The 13,360-nt window shown below is 53.8% G+C and overlaps 1 protein-coding gene across 4 annotated transcripts in view; it reads right to left on the reverse strand.

The window, feature by feature from the left end:
* The window catches only part of SLC45A4 (solute carrier family 45 member 4), a 101,134-nt gene extending 88,264 nt beyond the window's left edge, over nucleotides 1–12,870 (reverse strand). For 2 of the 4 annotated variants that reach the window (XM_063709548.1, XM_004047576.5), the window contains exon 1: nucleotides 12,580–12,870. The gene's annotated coding sequence lies outside the window, so the exon portion shown is untranslated. Of the gene's footprint in view, nucleotides 1–10,342; nucleotides 10,501–12,579 lie in introns of those variants that run through there. The other 2 variants (XM_055349370.2, XM_055349369.2) reach the window with 2 other exon arrangements.
* Nucleotides 12,871–13,360: the final 490 nt, after the last annotated feature.

Raw genomic sequence — 13,360 nt, forward strand, 5'->3', positions numbered from 1 at the left:
AACACCCACTTCCACAACACAGCACCCAGGGGGACGCAGAAAACAGGGTAAACGGCCCCACAAGCAGCTCCATCTCCCTGAACTGCCCCACGGCAGCACTGACTGAGGCCCCTCGATTGACCACTCGGAACCCAACATCAGTCTGAAAGGTCTCCAGAGGCTGGAAGCACCTGGGAAGGTTACCCTGGTTGAGTGAATGTGATGAGAAAAAACAACTTCTCAAGGCTGAAGGCCTTGAGCGCCCCAGCAGCCAGCGGCCCTGCACCCTGCACAGCCCAGGATGGTGCGGAGTTCATCTCGTAAGGTCAGAGGCTCTCTGGCTTTGGTGCTGGAGCCCTTGCCCCTCTGGCACAAAGGGACAAGGTGTCCACAGCCCGGGGTCAGCCCGACAAGACCACCATCCAAGCCTGGCCCCTAGGAAACAGGCTTCCAGCCTGGGCAACATAGTGAGACCCTCTCTATATAAAAATATTTAAAATTAGCAGGGCACAGTGGCTGACGCCTGTAATCCAACACTTTGGGAGGCTGAGGTGGGCGGATCACAGGAGGCCAGGAGTTTGAGACCAGCCTGGCCAACACACTGAAACCTGGTCCGTGCTAAAAATACAAAAATTAGCCAGACATGGTGGTTCATACCTGCAATCCCAGCTACTCAGGAGGCTGAGGCACGAGAATCGCTTCAATCCAGGAGGCAGAGGTTGCAGTGAGTTGAGATGGTACCACTGCACTTCAGCCTGGGCAACAGAGTGAGACCCTGTCTCAAAAAACAGTAATAAATTAGCCGGGCATGGTGGCACATGCCTGTAGTCCCAGCTACTCAGGAGGCTGAGGCAGGAAGATGGCTTCAGCCCAGGAATTCAAGCTGTAGTGAGCTATGATTGCACTGCTGCACTCCAGCCTGGGTGACAGAGCAAGACCTCATTTCTTAAAAAAAAAAAAAAAAAAAAAAAAAAAAATTAAAATTAAAATTAAAAAAAAAAAAAGGCCAAGCGTGGTGGCTCACGCCAGTAATCCTAGCACTTTGGGAGGCTGGGGTGGGTGGATAACCTGAGGTTAGGAATTCAAGACCAGCCTGGCCAACATGGTGAAACCCCATCCCTATTAAAAATACAAAAATTAGCTGGGTGTGGTGGCGCACACCTGTGGTCCCAGCTACTCAGGAGGCTGAGGCAGGAGAATCGCTTGTACCCATGAGGCAGAGGTTGCAGTGAGCCGAGATCATGCCACTATACTCCAGCCTGGGGGACACAGCGAGACTCCATTACAAAAAAAAAAAAAAAAGTGGAGGGAAAGACCCTCACACCCTCTATCATATGAAGACAGAGCAAGAAGGCGCGATGTTTGAACCAATAAATGGGTCCTCAGGAGACACCAACCTGCCTGTGCCTTGTTCTTGGCCTTCCAGCCTCCAGAACTTGAGAAAGAAATGTTTGTTGTTGCAAAGCCACCTCGTCTACGGTACGTGTTTGAAGCAGTCTGACCACCCTAAGTTACTGAGTCCCCCCCAGGTTTGCCACACTGAACCAGAAACACCAGTGAGGGCCTTGGGAGGAGGGTCAGAAACTGCTTCCTCTGGTTCTTCTCTACACCATCCAGTTGGTGCTTCAGGAAGCACAGGCAGCTCCCTGGCTGCCTTCCCCTCTGAGTTATTAAAGCCAAATGCAACAGGGCTCCACCAAGAAGAGGCGGGCACCCGGTGGGCGCCGGGCACTCTGCCTGGCAATGCGGCAAGTGGATGCTGGCGGGGGAGGCAGGCCTGGGGTCCACGCCTAAGGCCTGCTAAGCCGAGGCAGAACTGTGTGGGCAAAAATAAATCCCCAGATGGACAAGGCTCTGAGGGGATCAGGAGAAAATCCACATGGAAATGTTTAAAATCTATTTCCCAGAACCCTATCATCACCAGGCAGAAATCACAGCCTGCATTTACAGGGCTTCCAGGCTCTCCCACAGACCCAGAAAACTTAATCAAAAACCTATCTGAACTTTACAACCACAAACTGGCACCAGTCACAGGGCCCTTATCGGCACACAGCCTCGCTGCTACAGAGATGGCACGAACTGTCAGGAACCAACCCGGGACTGATAGCCCGGCCAGTGGCCATGCCACACACAGGCTGCACCTGCGGACTTTCCATTTGCAGAGATCTAGGAAATGGCAAAATGCTTTCTTCTTTTTGCATAGATTTTTGAATTAGCAAAACTGCCACTGGCTAGTTCACTTGTTGAAAAAAACTGTTCCAATTTTATTTTAAATTTGATTAGCTTTAAACATTACCTCATTTCATTTCAGGAAAAGTTAGCAAGATTTTTCTCACACACAGCCATAGTATTAAAGAGAAGGACATGAAACCCAAAATTGCAAAAAAAAAAAAAAAAATCTTCTCCATGTGACTGTTCACCCAGCTTCTCACTCCAGCTGTGGATGGTGGGCCACAGCGCTGCCCGGGAGGCCCACCTGCCATGGGCACAGCCCCTGCGGCAAGCCCGACTGGCCCACCATCCCCCATGTCCACACTCCCCAGACTCTTTCTGCAAAGCTCTTCCCTTCATCCCACAGGCCATGTCCTTTAAAACTCAGTTCAAAGACTAGCGAGAGTCAACAGAATTGCTAATGGGTGATGAATCCGGGGATAACACGATTACACTATTTTCACTACTTTTAGGCATGTCTCAAAACAACCACAGTAAGAAGTTTTTAAGAAGAACATTCTGTTTCTTTCAAGGACCACCTGCTCAGACGTTTTCCGCACCCAGCCATGGGTCAGATGCCCTCCTCGGGGTTCCCAGGCCTGCCCCATCACCCTGCCCAGATGGCTGTCTTCTCAGGCACCTGTCTTGAGCCTGGCACTGAGCAGCCACCTGGGGACCATCTCCAGAATGGAACATACCACAGCAGGCCCAGTCCCCTGCTAGCTCACAGTCTGAGCCTAGTGACAGTGCCCAACAAGAGGGCGAAATTGGGCACCAAAGGCTCAACCCAGCAAGCCAAGTGGCCAGCCCGAAAGAAACAAGGAAACAAATTGGAGCGGCAGCACCTCCTCCCTGACCTCCGCAGGAGCCAGGGAGCCAACCCAGAGGGCAGTGCCAGCTGGGCACAGCTGCCCATACCTGTGGCAGCCAGGAGTCCTTCCTTCCAAGCTCTTGGCCAGGGAGGAGGGATGTGGGAACCAGCATGCTGCGTGGGCCAACAGCAGGGGTGGCCACAGAGCCCCCTCCAGCAGCAGCTACCTGGCATGGGGAGTGACCGCAAAGGTGCCTCAAAGTCGAATCCAAGGCATGGAGGGCACTGCCGCATTTCTCCAGGCAGAAGACAAACGGCACTTTTCAGTAGGGGGTAGGGGGAGCTGATGAGCAGTGCGACCCAGTGGCCCACAACTGCACTAGGCCGGCCGTATCCGGTGGCTCCTCTCCCTCACCAGTGCCCCCACCAGGCGCTACTCCAGAGGTCCCAGCTGGGCGCCCGGCACGGATGCAAATGCCGCACTGTCTAGCAGCGTGAGTGCTGCTGTGACCCCTTCTCAGGCGCCTACTGAGTGCTGGAGACAGAAACCCCTCACACACCCCGGTTACCACACGGAAGCAGAAGCTCTGAGCACTGGGTGGCTTCTGGAAGGTCACAAAGCCAAGGAGGGCCCAGCCCGGACTATAAACTCTCCCTGCACCCCACCCACAATGAGGACGCCAGGCTTCATGATGTTTCTACGGAAGGAGAAAGCGGACAGGGAGCCCCGTGCCTTTAAGAATTAAAAACACTCTCGACACCTCAACAGTTCAGTAGTGGGCTAGACATGTTTTCAACAGCCTTGATATTCCCTTCGGCTTACCTAGGGAGATACCTGTCACACTAGAGACACCAGCTCCAGGCTGCAAGTCCATAACAAGACCACCTGAGCTGTGGGCGTCGTTCTCACCACCAAATCAGAGCTGCCCTTCAAATGGGCACGGTTAGGGACAGCAGAGTGGCAGTGGCCGCAGCCCTGGGATCCAGCTCCATCCAGCAGAGGGTGGTGGTGCGCAGGCCCTGATGGGGGAGGACTTCCACACTCCAAGCTTTTAATGCCGTTTTACGTAAGCAACACGAAAAAAACCACTAGCAGTTATTCTAGTACTCCTGGCTGGGAGCGGATTTGCATACTGAAGTAAAGCCCCAGGTTAGGGCAGGAATTTCTAGAACCAACTGGACTCTGCTGTACCTGTTCTTCTTCAGCAGCCAAAACGTTTCTCAAAGTCTTTTAAGAGACTGAAACCTTGATTTCAGTATTAATACCCAAAATACCACGAAAATATAAGGATTTGCTGCTTTGGAGAAGGGACCAATGGAGGATCCCCTTTCCAGGGTGATTTAATCCGGTTCTGTGGGGTGATTAGGGGCTGGCCTGTCTTCCTGGTCCCGTTCTTCACTGTTTAAACCGCAGGATTCCTAGAACATGACTGTGGAACTGCTCCTCTCCTCACCCATCCCTGGAACGAAGGCACTGGCCCCATGATCTGAGGACATCATCGCCTCCCCAAATAGCTGCATGGCCGAATTGGAAGTGACGCATTCTTAGTGGACTCCTAATGGCCAGCCCTGAGGACAGAAGACAAGTTAAAACTTCAGCTGGACCCACATTACCGATTCCACAGAGTTGGGCGAGTAGCCTGCTTTCCTCCAACAAAGCTGGGAGACGCCAGAGACCCCAGGTCCGTCAAATCTCCTCTTATGTCATAAAACCATCACACAACGCAAAGTTCTACTGCTCTCAGTCCTCAGCGTGCTGTTTCTGAGTGGGATGGGAAGCGGTGGTTTTTTGGTTACGAAACTGATTTTCATACCAAATTTCATTAGGTCTAAAGGCTAAAAATAGTAAATCTTTCTACTTTTTGAGCATCTCCAGATTTGAGCAAATTCTCAGGGATGCCAAGTGTCCATGCCCCGGACCAGCCTCATCTGGTTCTCGGGGAGAGGCCCACCTTCCCAACCCACCCCATGGCCCTGATCCTAACGGCAACCTGATGGCCTGAGACCAGCTGCCTCGCTCCGGAACAGGCACAGCGATGCCTTGTGCAGGAAGAAGGGCAGAGCAGGGTGACCAGATTCCTGCCAGGCAAAAACCTCTAGCAAATCTAAAGTCTGGCCATGTCAGTCTTCTCTGCTTCTAACACACCTTTCTGTCAAATTGAAATTTAACCCAAGGCACAATTCCACCGTCTTACATTTTAGCCCAACCAGATGAAAATGCCGCAGCATGCTTACTGGTGAAATGGTTCAACTTCTGCCCTTTAACATTGCGCATTTAGAAAACAGGCAATTAAATAGTAAAGCTTAACATGGAGCAGCACGGACACCGTGATTCGACGAAGTGGCATGGGCCTTACCTGTGGACCAAGTGTGCGAACACAGCACAGCAAGCGCCCCGTGCAGACACAGGAGCATCCTGAGGGGGCCTCCGGTGTGGGGAACTCAGGGAGCCGCAAGGTCCCCACAAACGCCTGCCTAAAACTGGACTGCCTGAGAAGCTGCTGTGGAGAAAGTCCCGGTGCCCAGGGAGCCCCCACCTCCACCCTGCCTGCCCCGCCTAGACAAGAGGAAGGCACTCTTCCCAGGGAACGTTCCAGCAACAGAGATGTACCCGGTACCAGGGACAGTTCAATTATTCCTTTAACTAAGGCACCTTAAACGGGCCCCACCCCCCAGCTCTTTGAGACCTCCTTCCAATGTATTTTGTGCATTTAGTAATTGTTTATCAAGATCAATGATATTTATGTTTCTGTGACCAATTCTGTACTGATAATTACAATGACATAAAACATTCTTCTGGATGTTAACATAGCCTAATGATCACAGAAATGTTTTAAATTGCAATATATACTTTTGTCACAGAGAAGTATGGAGGACAGTCCATAGGCCGGGTGCAGTGGCTCACGCCTGTAATCTCAGCACTCTGGGAGCCTGAGGCAGGAGGGAGGGTCGCTTGAGGCCGGGAGTTCGTGACCGGCCTTGGGCAACATGGTGAAACTCCGTCTCTGCCAAAAATACAAAGAAAAATTAGCTGGGCATAATCCCAGCTACCTGGAGGGCGGAGGTGGGTGGATCACTTGAGCCCAGGAGGTCGAGGCTGCAGTGAGCCATGATCTCACCACTGGACTCCAGCCTGGGGGACAGAATGAGACCCTATCTCAAAAAAAAAAAAAAAATCATCCTGGACAACTCAGTGAGACCCCATCTCTGCAAAAAATAAAAATAAAAACTAGCTGGGCATGATAGCATACACCTGTGGTCCCAGCTACTCAGGAGGCTGGAGAGAGAGAATTGCATGGACCTAGGTGGTCAAGGCTGTAGCGAACCCTGATCCCACCACTGCACTCCAACCTGGGTGACAGAGGGAAACACTGTCTCAAAAAAGAAAAAAAAGAATGAGGGATGAAAAGACTTTCAAATGGAGCAAACATACAAGTTCACAAAGAAAAAAACTGCCTTGTCAAGACTGTTAAGAACAATTTGTTCATTTTTTTAAAGGGTGACTGATGGTAGGTATCATTAGGATATTTAACATTGGATACTTTTTAAAAAGCAATACAATGGTTACTTTTAAATGCCAACATTATACTAGAAATTGCATCTTTTGCAGTTGTTTCAAATTAGGACCAAAAATTTAAACATCAACTTAAAAATGTGTCTATAGTTTTTCAAAGTTTTTTTTGTTTTTTAGACGGAGACAGAGGCTTGCTCTTTCGCTCAGGCTGGAGTGAAGTGGCACAATCTCGGCTCACTGCAACCTCCACGCCACTCACCATCACCACCACCACCACCACCCCCCCCATCCCCGCTGCCCTCCCTCCCCCCGACCCCACCCCTGCCCCCGGGTTCAAGCCATTCTTGTGCTTTAGCCTCCTAAGTAGCTGGGATTATAGGCATGCACCACCACACCTGGCTAATTTTTGTATTTTTAGTAGAGATGGTTTTGCCATGTTGGCCAGGCTGGTCTCGAACTCCTGACGTCAGGTGATCCACTCGCCTTGGCCTCCCAAAGAGCTAGGATTACAGGCATGAGCCACCGCGGCAGGCGTCAAAGTTATTTTACAGAACACAGAAGCAAAAATGTTTTCAGGCCTTTGCTTGACAGCAATGTAACTCTAAAACATTCCTAACTCATTCATCACTGACGGCGAAAGAGCTGCCTCTACGACACTCAGGCAGTCCCCCTCGCCTCGTGTCTAACATGCTCTTAATATGCGATTTCATCTCCAGCGTGGAGATGTCAAACCCCTCCCCTCAAAAAACTTACAAAATATTCCCTTCCCATATATACCAAACCAAAAACCATGCTCTTGAATAAATGTATTTCCCTAAAATGATGACTACATTGTTGGTGATAAGGAACTTATTTTCTGTTTTTTCTTATTTTCTTGTTTTCTGGCCTTACAATGTCTTTTTTTTTTTTTTTTTTTTTTTTGAGACAGGGTCTCACTGTGTTGCCCCAGCTGGAGTGCAGTGTGGGTGTGATCTCCCCTCACTGCAGCCTGGACCTCCTGAGCTCCAGCAATCCTCCCGCCTCAGCCTCTCGAGTAGCTGGGACCACTGATGTGAGACACCACATCCGGCTAATTTTTTTGTATTTATAGAGACAGGGTTTTGCCATGTTGTCCACGCTGGTCTCAAACTCCTGGGCTCAGGCAATCTGCCCGCCTCAGCCGCCTAAAGTGCTGGGACTATAGGCACATGCCATCGTGCCCGGCTAATTTTTTTTTTTTTTTTTTTTTTGTACAGGTGGGGTTTTGCCGTGTTGCTCAGGCTGGCCTGGAACTCCTGGACTCAAGCGATCCTCCTGCCTCAGCCTCCAAGAGTGCTGGGATTGCAGGAACAAGCCTCTGTGCCCAGCCTGAGTGATTTCCTAAAATTGTGCAATAAGGGTCATATATAAAAGTACAATGACCACCACACCTGACCAGGTAAGCACTGTGTTGATCCCTCTTTATTATCTATTCTAAGGGTTTGCTATGCATTTTTCACTCAAGATTTTCCTTTCTTTGAAATAGGAAAAATTTGGTTGCCAGTCAATTCAGATGGCTCCAGGATTTCAAGGCAGAACCCCAAGAGAAACCTTGGGGCAAACTACAAAAACTCAGAGCAAGTAGCTTAACAGAATCCCAGGTTGGAAGGGACTTTTCAATGCAGCAAATTAAGCACCTCTGGGCCAGAGTTCAGGAATGCAGTTTCCTCTCACTGCCAGCAAAATCCTTCAACAGGTTTAGGAGGATGAAAGTACCGAGACCCAGGTCTGAACAATACCTCCCTCACTGGGGCCTGGGCCCAGTAGAGGTGGGAGGGTGAGATGGCCAAGCTCAATGACTTGAAAGGTTACGCAAATCCCTTCAGCTGCCTCAGGATCCCACTCTGGACTGGTTGGCACCCTTATTCCTGCACTGGGGACAAAATGCCCAGCACTATCCCCCCCGCCCCCCGACCCCTGCCCCCCGGGGCTCCCGACAGACTCTGAGAGTGAACTTGTGTTCTGGAGCCCTCACTAGACAGGAAGGTGGGCCTTGGGATGACCCTCAAAATAATGCAGCTACAGCCCAGCACCTCTAACTTAAGAGAAATCCCACCAGGTGTGGTAGTATGAACCTATAACCCAGCAGCTACTTGGGAAGCTGGGGCAGGAGGATCACTTGAGCCTAGGGGTTCAAGACCTGCTTGGGCAACACAGTGAGACCACCCGACTCTTAAATACACACACACACACACACACACACACACACACACACACGCAAAGGAGAGAGACTATAATCCCAGCACTTCGGGAGGCCCAGGCAGGCAGATCACTTGAGGTCAGGAGTTCAAGACCAGCCTGGCCAACATGGTGAAATCCCATTTCTACTAAAAATGCAAAAATTATCTGGGCATGGTGATGTGCACCTGTAGTCCTAGCTATTCGGGAGGCGGAGGCAAAAGAATCGCTTGAACCTGGGAGGTGGAGGCTGCAGTGAACCAAGATCGCACCACTGCACTCCAGCCTGGGTGACAGAGTAAGACTGTCTCAAAAAAAAAAAAAAAAGAGGGGAGAGAGAGAACTTCCTCTCCCTCTCACCTGAAGTCCCCAAGCTACACAGCAGCTGAGCCAAAGAGAACTCAGAGCCCTTCTCTCCATCATCAGGGTTTTGTGCTGTTTCCCGCAATCTAACTAGTCGCACTCAACAAACGACCCCTACCAAGTGTCCCGTCTTCCTGGGGCACTAACACCCACGTCGTCTGAGGTGGGAACAATAGCGACCCATCCACGGCTCTCAAAGGGCCACTCTATCAGGGATATGAAACACTAAGTGGGTTATGCGGCTGCCCTCTTAAGTCTATGGATGTTTTTAATCTTCTTAAAATGCCTCCTCCAAAAGTCACTTGCCAAGGAGGCCACTTCGTAAACACTATGAGGCCTCCACTAGCTGTTTCTCCTGTCACCTCCACCCAAATGGCAAGGGGTTGAAAATGACAATATGACCTGTTAAGCTTCCCTTTCAGCAGGCCCCCTCCTGATTCAGGGTAGAGAAGATTCATTTCCACGAACATTAAAGAGGTCTCCCGGTCCTCTGAAAGTGCCTGATTTCACAAAGGCTTAGCATTTGATACTCGGGGGAAAAGGCCACTAGAAGCACATTTTGAAAGTTTCACATTTAAAAAGATCCTTGTTCATTGATTTTGGTGGGGTAATTAAGCTAATCTAAACAAGGGGACCTTGTCTAGGAGCCGGTGGGGGAGGTGCAGCCGCTCAGGTCCTCTGCATGAAAACCCACTGCAGACGCCTGCTTTTGGGGTCCTCTCACCCCTTCCTTTCTACAAGGCTGCTCTTCGGCTGGGAGGTTTGCTCCCTCTGGTCAAATCTGTTTCCTGGCTCAGGTGGAGACAACCCTTCTGATGGTGTTTCACGAGGTGCGCCTTCGTCAGCATAATCACGCGGTGATGAAAACCTGGGGAACCTAGGAGGCCAGCGAGGAACAGTCCTCACCCATCATTAGCAGGAACGCGGCTTCCAGCATATTCTGGCTCCACAAATTACAGACACGACTCTGCCAGGGGTGTTCCCAAGAAGGGCACTGGCAATTTGGGGTTGTCTGCCACCTACAGTGCTTGTCAGTCACCCTCACTCGGTGCCAGGCCACAAGGCTGTTGGTCACAAACCACCCCAGCCAGCCACTGGGCGTCGGGGCCCTCGGGAAGAGCGGGAGAGGGCACTGGGATGCACCACGGTCAGAACGACAATCACAGCCCGAACCCCTGCGCTGCACTCCTCTGTCCTCCCCACCTCTCTCCTGACAACACAGATACAATCCATTCACCACCAAGCAACCTCAAGATTGGCTGAAATACCTTCCTCGGCTCCTTTCCACCATCGGGAAAGGGGGGAGCTGCCGCTGCCGCAGCCCTCTCCTTCCCTGCAGATCTGCGGGGCGGGCTGGGGCGGGATCTCAGAGCTCACGGAAAGGAGGCAGAATCCGGTTTACAGGCTTGCTCCGCCCCTCCCCCACCCCCCTCCAATAAGCAAAGTTAGAGGGTGTTACAAGCTGCAAGACACACACCTTGGAGCTCACCCAGTCCAATCTCCGATCTGCTTTCACGATGCGACAAGGGCCAAAGCTGCAGCACGCATCTCGGCAGGGCAGCAGGCCACTCCCCCCACGAGGCCCGGGAGGTGGCCCTGGGCAGCCTCCCCCCTCCCCGCCCTATGAACACCTGGGCCAAAAAACACACCTTTAAATACCCAGTGTGTATTTCAAACACATTTCAAACGATTTGCTTCTTTCCTTTACAGCCACTGCCACAAAAACAATTAGCCTGAATGGGTGTGAAATCCTTGATGTGTAAGACGACCTAGTTCCCCAGCCTCTCTCTAGAAACACATGAGTTCTTTACTGCGCCTGAGTCTCCTCCACCCGGAACCTGCAGGGCTGCCTCTTCTCATCCTCAAGTGGCTTCTGCAAAACCTCTCGCAAGCATTTAAATAATCTCTGCTCGTTCTTTTAACAATAATTCAAACCTAGCAGAAAAGTGAGGACACTATACATTTCTTTTAAGGACAGTGAGTGTTACCTGCTCTGATCCCCATGTGTTACACTCCCTAACCCGTACACCAGTACTCCAGCTTTTTGTTTTCTTACTTTTTCCTAAAGCCAGCACTAAATAACAGAAGGATAAGATTCCTACCACATTCTACCTGTCTGCCAATGACACAGGAAGGATGAGACCGTCTGGGGAATGGAAGCGCAGGGCGCTCTCAGTAATGCTGGGCAGATGCAGTGGCTTTTCCCCAGCAGAAATGGGCTTCGATTCAGAATCTACCAGCCCACAAGAATCATCTGACCCCACAACAATTAGTTCAATCACTCATCTGGTAAACCCTCCTCGCTCCGGGTCCTAGACTGGAAAAGACAGCCCCCAAAACAGTAATAAAAACGACAAGCCCTGTTTTGCTGGAGTCAGCTGAGGTATCAGATGGGGGTCAGTGGCTAGGTCTGTGAACCTGAAACCACACTCCATCAGTGACCCGCACTGGAGAGACACAAACACCTCAGGCTCCTTAAGAGGTCAAGCGGCCCTTCCCAGCCCTCCCTAGCCCCCGCCTTCTAGAATCATTCTGAATAGCTAACCAGGAGGCTGGGCCCCCTGTGGATCCGCCTCCGCTGGAAAAGCCTCTGCTGGATGTGCTCCAATCCAGAGCAGGATACCTGGGGGAGGAACGGGTTAAGCGCAAAGGGGAAAGAGGCAGCGGGTGCTGAGACGCAGAAGGTGCGGGGACTTCTACAGAGCAGGGAATCTGGGCCCGGATGAACTGATGCCCTGGCCTCTTTCCTCCAGGGACAAGGTCGGTCTCAGGAAATCAAGGTATCTTCAAAGGGACACAAGGGAGGGCAGTGCCGATAAGACCGGGGCAGAGCCACAGTCTGGCGGTGCAGGCTGGGGGTCCGAGGTGGGGGACACTGGCTAGCAGTGCTGCCAGGGTCGTGTGTGCACTGGGCAGAGGGAAAGGAGGGGAAGAAGGGAAGGGGAAGAAGGGGAAGAAGGAAGTGTGTTCGGTTGGGAGGACCGGTCCAGACAGAGGGGAGAGGGGGCCACTTCGCGAGTGGTGTATCGCTGGTTGAATTCTCATAAGTTAGAGATAGCAGGCAGGGGTTAGAAGGACAGGACAGGGTCAGGACCAGGAGTTAGAGGCGCCAGGCTCCTCTCTGGGTAGAGAAACCCGAGGAACTGGGGGCGGGGAGGACTGATGGGTGCGAAAGGGGGCCGGGTCCAAATGAAGGCGCGCGCTCCGGGGTGGGGGCCGGGGTGGGGGGAATCAGGGAGGCTGCAGGGCTGGGGACTAGGGCAGGTGCAATCCGGAAAGAGGAGGCGGGAAGGAATTGGGCGGCCCTGAGGAGCCAGCGCAAGCCGGGTGGGGGCACGTCCCCTCCCCCGAAGAAGAAGGTGCGGGGCTGGGGCTGCGGCGCGGACCCGACCTGGAGGCCGAGGCTGTGCGGGAGGTGGGGGTGGGGAGGCTGCAGGTGCCCGGCGCCCAGGTGCGAGGTGCAGGGGGCGGCGGGGCGGGCCGCTGCGGGCGGCAGGCCACTCACCTGTCTCCTCCGGCCGGGGCCGCGGGGGCGGCGGGGCGGCCGGGCCGGGCCGGGCCGGGCCGGGCAGGGGCGAAGGGGGCGCGGAGCCCCGGGCGCACCGGGGTCGGGAGGCGGCGGCGGGTCCGGGCGGGGGCTGCTCCCTCGGCCGGCCGGCCGGGCGGTCAGTCAGCGACGCGGGCGCGGAGAGAGCGCTGCGAGGCTGCGGCCGGCGCGCGGAGACAACGCCGCTTTATCGGGTCGGAAACAGCCGCTCCGCGCCGCTTCCGCTGACGCAGCGCCGGCCCCTGCGCCTCATGACTATGCAGCACCCGCCGCCGCGGGACGGGGATTCGTGGGGCGGGGTCTGCGCCGCACGCGCTCATTGGCCTCCGCTGCCGCCCACCCCGCCCCCGAACGGCCGCCCCGCCCCCGCCGCGCCCCTGCCCCGCCCCCGCGCGGACCGCGGCTCCCGCCCCCGTCTCGCCATGGCCCCGCCCCCGGCCCTAGTCCAGCCCCGCCCCCGCCCTCCTCCCGCTACGCCCCCGGCCCCGGCCCCTCCGCACCGAGCGTCCGCCCTCTCCCCTCTAAAGCGCTGGCCCCCAATCCACCCCATCCCTCTCCGCAGCCGCAGGAGGTGGCCCCCGCCTGTCCCCACCTTCTCTCCCCGCTCCTCTCGCCACTCTGTCGCAGAGGGGTCCGGCTAGCCACGAGGCCCCGGCCCCCGGCAGCCCAGCCCCTTGGCAAGCACCCTCCCGCCCCCTCAGCGCCTGCCCTTGGCGCGGCGACATGGGCCCCATCCAGG

The sequence above is a fragment of the Gorilla gorilla genome, chromosome 7 (genome assembly GCF_029281585.2).
Source record: "Gorilla gorilla gorilla isolate KB3781 chromosome 7, NHGRI_mGorGor1-v2.1_pri, whole genome shotgun sequence".
In the NCBI taxonomy this organism is placed as follows: domain Eukaryota; kingdom Metazoa; phylum Chordata; class Mammalia; order Primates; family Hominidae; genus Gorilla; species Gorilla gorilla.